Genomic DNA, 7908 nt, shown 5'->3' with positions numbered 1-7908 from the left:
TTCCTAAAAACATTTAGAGAAATGCAGGTCATGGTTGAAGGATCAGGATTAAATGGCATTGGCCTTCTGAACGGCAGCATTAGAAGCCAAACACAATGAAGTAATGCTTTAAAATTCTGTGGGAAAATCATTTCTGAGCCAGAATTCTTTCAGTCAAGTGTAAGAGCAGAATATATTTTAAAACATACAAAGTTTTGAAACTTCCATAGTAGTCCAGGGGTTAAGAATCCACCTTCCAATGCAGGAGATGCAAGTTCCATCCCTGGTCAGGGGAGCTAAGATCCCACATGTTGCGGGGCTACTGAATCCGAGCCCCACAGCTACTAAGCCTGCACTTTCTGGAGCCCACACGCCACAGTGAAAGATCCCACGTACCTACATAAGACTCGATGCAGCCACAGATAAGTAAATATTAAAAAAATAAAACCTACAAAGTTTCAAAAAAACTTTCTTTGTGCAAGAGTATGTATTCAGAGAGAGGGAGAGAAAGAAAGACCGAAACAAAAGACAAAAGAAACAAGATCAGAAAAGGAAAAAGGAATCCAGTACCAGGACTGCCTCAATGGAGATTTCATGTGAACTAGAGAACAATCCCCCTTTTGTAAGGATAAATTAGGAAAAAAAGATCCCCTCTGGGCAGTTGCAGCTGCCAGAATACCCAGCTTGTTAAGCCAAGGGTAGACTAGATCTCTACTCTTCACCCCATCAGTTCAGTTCAGTTCAGCCGCTCTGTCGTGTACAACTCTTTGTGACCCCATGGACTGCAGCACGTCAGGCCTCCATGTCCATCCCCAAGTCCCAGAATTTACTCAAACTCATGTCCATTGAGTTGGTGATGCAATCCAACCATCTTATCCATCCCTTTCTCCTCTCGCCTTCAGTCTTCTCTAGCATCAAGGTCTTTTCAGATGAGTCAGTTCTTCACATCAGGTGGCCAAAGTATTGGAGTTTCAGCTTCAGCATCAGTCCTTCCAGTGAATATTCAGGATTGATTTCCTTTAGGATGGATTGGTTGGATCTCCTTGCAGTCCAAGGGACTCTCAAGAGTCTTCTCCAACACCACAGTTCAAAAGCATCAATTCTTCAGTGCTCAGCTTTCTTTATAGTCCAACTCACATCCATACATGATGACTAGAAAAACCATAGCCTTGACTAGACAGACATTTGTTGGCAAAGTAATGTCTCTGCTTTTTCACGTGCTGTCTAGGATGTTCATAGCTATTCTTCCAAGGAGCAAGCATCTTTCAATTTCATGGCTGCAGTCACCATCTGCAGTGATTTTGGAGTCCAAGCAAATAAAGTGTACTGTTTCCATTGTTTCCTCATCTATTTGCCATGAAATGATGGGACCGGATGCCATGATCTTCATTTTCTGAATGTTGAGTTTTAAGCCAACTTTTTCACTCTCCTCTTTCACTTTCATCAAGAGGCTCTCTAGTTTTTTGCTTTCTGCCGTAAGGGTGGTGTCATCTGCATATTTGAGGTTATTAATATTTCTCCCGGCAATCTTGATTCCAGCTTGTGCTTCCTCCAGCCCAGCGTTTCTCAGGATGTACTCTGCATAGAAGTTCAATAAGCAGGGTGACAATAGACGTCCTTTCCCAATCTGGAACTGGTTTCCCGATTTGCCCCATCAGCCAGGCATAAACTGCAGCAGCTCTGTCAACAAGGAGGAGAACTGAAGTCCTGTGATTTCAGTCATGACAAACCTAGTCAGCAAGTCTTACAGTTTTGAGCAGGAAGACAAAGGCTCTAGGAGAAAAGTATCTAGAAAAAAATGGAACTAATATATTAGAATGCAAAATACTATTGATAGTTATGTGGTCGATAGTATTGGATTGGGGAAAATTTTTTAATAACATACAGGGTTAGTCAGATTAAAAAAAAAAAAAAGCTAATTATGACTTACAGGGAAAAATAAAGAGATAATAGGAAAAAAGGTGTGGCTTCAACATTAAGCAATTTACATAGTCCTAATACTGTGACATAACTGTATGTTGGAGAAATGGGGAGATGGGAAAATAAGTTTGTTGGCGTTTTGAGAGAGCTAATTCCTACACAGTAGAGTGAGAAATCAATAGATAATGGTGGGGAAAAAAAGGATAAAACAAGAAATGACTGTGGAAATGTATTATTTGCAAATATATAGATAGATGCTCGGGGAAGTACCTGAAATTGTTGAGGCTATATCTTAAGGAGTGAAATTTGGAGATTTAGTGTTTACTTTTGGTGTTACTTTGATGAAAATAAAAGTGAAATTTAATAGATTTTCATGGGAGTTCCTTGGAGGTCCAGGGATTAGGACTTGGGTGCTTTCACCGCCATGGCTCGAGTTTGCTTTCTTGTTGGGGAGCTAACATCCTGCAAGGCTCACAGTGCTGCTAGATAGGTAGGTAGGTAGATGAATTTTCAGGCCCAGGTATGAAATAACTGCATATGAATAGCAGTACTTGAAAATTTTAATTAAAAAAATTATTTGTTTATTTGGCTGCACAGGTCTTAGTTGAGATGTTGCTGCACGTAGGATCTTTGGTTGCACAAGTGAACTCTTTGTTGCAGCATGTAGGATCTGGTTCCTGACCAAGGAACAAACCCCCCGGCATTGGGAGTGCAGTGTCCATTTAGCCACTGGACCCCCAGGAAAGTCCCAGAAATTTTAATTTTTAATCAAAGGACCTAGAATTGTCAGGTCAAATTCAATGCAGTTGTTCTCACCAAGGCTTTAGACAAATAATATGTTAATAGAAGTTGGTCCTTGGCATCAGCACTTCATGCCTTCTACTTTTTGACAGCTCAGTAATTCCTGGAACTGTAGAGAAGACTCCTGTGGACCATGGGGTGTCTAAATGTCACCCCCCCAACCCCACCTAGAATCCCATATCTGTAGAAGCTACAAAAAAGATGCACTGACCAGGGTCTATTCCTATTTCTTTTATCAACTGTTGAGCCTTGCGGAAGCCCATAAGATCACTGGAGCTCATTATCTACTATTGGATGAAAAATCATCCTAGAGATTTCTCAGAGGAATTGTAAAATTGTTTAAATTGCATTTGGTGAAAATAATAAACATAGCACTAGTGTGTAATGTATGAAAAGAGAAAAACTTTTATAAATATGTCAGCTTAGGATATTAAGAACTCATTTTGAGGTTGAAGAAAGTGAGTCACTCTGTCATATCCGACTCTTTGAGACCCCCATGGACTGTAGCCCACCAGGCTCCTCTGTCCGTGGGACTTTCCAGGCAAGAATACTAATGCGTAACCATCCCCTTCTCCAGCAGATCTTCCTGATCCAGGGATTAAACCCTGGTCTCCTAAATTTCAGGCAGATTCTTTACCCTCTGAGCCACCAGGGAGGCTAAATTGTGTTATTTCTAACCACAATTTAAAAAAAGCACTTTTTGGAGCTATAGAGAGTACTTTGGTGAGAAGCTTTGAAAAGAAATAACCATCATTAATACCTCAGAAAAAGAGGGATGTCAAATCGGTTAAAATTTTGTGGAAAGTTTATGGTCTTGATTAATTACGGTAAGAAGAAAAAGAACCATTAATTGACATGGAATTACACAGCCAAATGATGACAAGCAGCTGCTGCTGAAGAACAGGGTACAGCAAAGCCTTCAAAGCCTCTTAGGAACTGGGTAAATTAAGTGAGTGGCTGTATGAACTAGAAGTAGGAGCTTTCTTATAAACTAGACTGCGAGCTCCCTGAGGGGAGAACTCCTGGTTTATTTCAGTCTTTGCTGCTGCATGCAGGGTAGTCATACAGCAGTTATCTGGCGGAATAAATGAAATGCACTGTTTGCTATGAATGCTTATCTTTTCTGATTTTGTAATATAACTATAGGACTTTAATTATATGTATAGCAATAAATTTCTATATATATGTGAGGAAATAGAATTATGATTTGAGTTATCACTATCCAAATAACTAAAAGTTGGGGTTGCTTGATTATTTAGCCCAAACCATCAAATTCTTGCCAGTTACTAGCACTCTTTTATAGCAGCCTGAGGGCTGAGGTAGCACATTTGGTTGAACCTCAACAACCTTTGTTAAGAACTACATCACGGTGAGGAGATACTATTACTGTATACCCACCAGAATGGCTAAAATTAGAAAGACTATTGACAGATGTCAGAATACATTTATCTCTTGTGAAGGATGTCTTAACTGGGAAGAGGGCATTTTCTCAGGAGACATAAATGTTCTGTATGGAGTTGATGTGGTCACAGAGGGGAATACAGTTGATCCTTCAACAACATGGGCTTGAACTTTGTGGGTTGATTTAATGTAGATTTCTTTTCAATAAGTTATGTGTATAAAGGCCCACTGTGCTGTTACCTTTAAAATAGTTTATTTTACTATATAAAATTAAAACCAAAAAACCTCACATAAAATCACTGACATGTGGGAGATGTCACAGGCTTGAAGAATGAACAGAGTAGGCAGAGAGAAGGGAGACCATTTAGGGCACTTACCCTCCATGTTCTCATCTGCTAAATGGGTAGAATAAAGAGTGCAGATAAATAGAAAACAAGTATAACTGGAACTGGCTCACAGATGAGTCATCTAAACAAAAAACAGTTGAAATTGTCCCTCTGCTGCCCTGAAGACTCAAGCCCTTGGTCTCCTCTGTCCTCGAAGACCAGTTAACTGAAAAGTTTTCATAAGTAGGCAGATAGTAGAATGCCCATTTATTAAGTTATGGTGAGAATTACAGTTCTTATGTGGATAAACTAGTATACCTGTGACCTCATAATCAGCACATTCTCACCTAGTGACTAAGCAGCAGGGAAAGATGAAGGGATCATTTTATTAATTCACCATGGGTGCCATCAAGGCCAGGATAGGACTCCAAAGATGCAGGGAGCATCTCCTTTAGTCTGGTCTCTGTGGGCAACAGAGACTTGTCTGGGGGACATGGCATTAGGGCAAGAGGAGCTGAATAGCTCCAAAGTGTGTTGGCTTCAGGGTGAGGGACCTTTATGCCTCCTTCACCATAGGGATGTCCTTAACGGTTGAGCCAGAAATACTTGAGGTCCACCCTCTAAGATGCCTCACACCAGTATCTAATGGTTGTTACTGTGTGTCTCAGTTATTTATTGTTGCATAACAAATCACTTCATTTAGCTTTACTGGCAATTCCATGGGTCAGGAATTCAGGCAGGAAGTGTTTAGCCAAGTAATTTGTCTCTGATCCACATGGCGTTAACTTGGGCAGGGCTGGGGCAGGCTGGGGTTGGAGGATTCATTTTTAAGTTGGCTCCTCTCACGTCTTCCTCACCCTCCTCTCTCCGTGATACCATCTCAAATTATGTATATATTCATATATATTCTATGCCTGCGTGCTCAGGCGCTTCAGTTGTGTCTGACTCTTTGCAATCCTATGGACTGTAGCCTGCCAGGCTCCTCTATCCATTGGATTCTCCAGGCAAGAATTCTGGAGTCAGTTGCCATCTGCTCCTTCAGGGGATCTTCCTGACCCAGGGGTTGAACCTGCATCTCTTACGTCTCCTGCACTGTCCCATGGGTTCTTTACCACTAGACATGGGAAGCCCCATATGTTGTATATACATAATATATTCATACATATATTATATATATTCAATATCTCCATCTATTTGAAGATATTGAATAGGAAATGCCTGTTGGAAATTTATGGGTAATTTGGGCTGGAGATACAAATTTGGGAATTATTACCATATTGGTATTGGTAGATGATGTGATGGATGGTCAGAAGTCTGGATGAGTTCACTTAGGGAATGTAAATGAAAAAAGTTCAAGACTGAGCCCTGGGGCTCTTCAAATGTTGGAGAGATAAATTGGATTTAATGAAACAGACTGGAAATGAGCAGTCAGTGAGGTAGGAAGAGAATCAGGATTGTGGTACCCCAAAGCCAAATGGAAAAAAAATTGTTTTTGTGACTTCCCTGACAGTCCAGTGGTTAAAGCTCTGTGCTCACATTGCTGGGGGTGTGGGTCTAATCCCTGGTTGGGGGACTAAGATCCCACATGCTGTGAGATGTGGCCAAAATAAAAAAAAAACTGTTTTAAGAATGAAGCTAAGACTGTCAAATACTTTATATAAATTAAATGAAGTGACCATTGGATTGATCACTGGATTTAGCAATGAGATAATTGGTGACCTTGGTTAGAGTAGTTTTGGTGAAGTGTGGGATGTCATGGGTAAAAACAATTGGATAGGTTCAAAAGAGAAAGGGCCCAAATGTCTATCAGTGGGAGAATGGATAAGCCATATGTGATTTTATCTGTACAATGGATTACTATTTAGCCATAAAAAGGAGTGAAGTACTGAAATGTACTACATCTTTTTTAAAAATTGAAGTATAGATGATTTACAATGTTTCAGGAGTATAGCAAAGTGATTCAGTTATACATCCATATATATATATTCTTTTCCAGATTCTTTTTTATAATAGATTATTACAAGATATTCAATATCATTCCCTGTGCTTATAGTAGGTCCTTATTGTTATCTACCTAGTAATTTATATATTGTGCATCTGTTAATCCCAAATTGCTAATTCATCCTTCCGTCTTTCTTCTTTGATAACTATTAGTTTGTTTTTTGGTATATGTGCTGCTGAAACGAGCACATTTTCTGTGTCTGTGAGCATATTTCTATTTTGTAATGAAGTTTGTGTTATTTTTTAAGATTCTACATATAAATGATATATTTTTCTTGGACTTAACTTCACTTAGTATGATAATGTCTAGGCTTTCCCACATCTTCTTGAACCAGTCATCTATTTTGGGGCATTTGGATTTTTTCCATGTCATGGCTATTGTAAATAGCACTGCTATGAACACTAGGGTGCATGTGTTTTTTTGAATTAGAGTTTTTGTCTTTTTTTGGATATTTGCTCAGGAGTGGCATTGCTGGATTATATGGTAACTCTAGTTTTAGCTTTTTAAGGAACCTCCAGTTTGCCACAGTGCCGGTACCAATTGACATTCCCACCAACAGTGTAGGAAAGTTCCCTTTTCTCTGTACCCTCCCCAGCATGTATTATTTGTAGACTTTCTGATGATAGCCATTCTGACCGGTGTGAGGTGATACCTCATTGTGGATTTGTGTTTCTCTAATAATTAAGGATACTGAGCATTTTTTTCATCTGCCTGTTGATCATATGTGTGTTGTCTTTTTTGAAGAAGTATCTATTTAGGTCTTCTGTCCATGTTTTATTTGGTTGCTTGTTTTTTGATATTGAGTTGTATGAGCTGTTTATATACACTGTACTTGTATCATATGTAATGAGATATTAATCATTATCGTTTTAATTTGGATACTTATTACATTACGTGTCTGTTAGTCGCTCAGTCGTATCTGATTCTTTGTGACCCCCATAGACTGTAGCCCACCAGAATCCTCTGTCCATGGAATTCTCCAGGCAAGAATACTGGAGTGGGTTGCTATTCCCTTCACAGGTGATCTTCCCAACCCAGGTCTCCTGCATTTCAGGCAGATTCTTTAGTCTGAGCCACCAAGGAAACAATACTATGAATTAAGCTGAATACCTTTTTATATATTTCAATATACTTTATATATATATTTTGTAATCTGATGACATATTGTGATTCTTTAAAAAATTGAGTTTTATTGATTCAATATTTTATATGTAAATGAAATTAGTTCTATATGAGTTTGGGCTTTCAGGTGGTTCAGTGGTAAAGAATCCACCTGTCAATGCAGGAGATGCGGGTTTGATCCCTGGATAGGGAAGAATCCTCTGGAGGAGAAAGTCACAACCCACTCCAGTATTCTTGCCTGGAGAATCCCATGGACAGAGGAGCTTGGTGGGTTACAGTGCATGGGTCAGAGTCAGACATGGCTGAGCACAGCAGCCTGTGCAGAAGTCAGGTTGTGACCTTCAGGCCTCACCTGCC

Source organism: Oryx dammah, unplaced genomic scaffold, assembly GCF_014754425.2.
Source record: "Oryx dammah isolate SB20612 unplaced genomic scaffold, SCBI_Odam_1.1 HiC_scaffold_14, whole genome shotgun sequence".
In the NCBI taxonomy this organism is placed as follows: Eukaryota; Metazoa; Chordata; class Mammalia; order Artiodactyla; family Bovidae; genus Oryx; species Oryx dammah.
Note: the sequence above shows the minus strand (reverse complement) of the source record.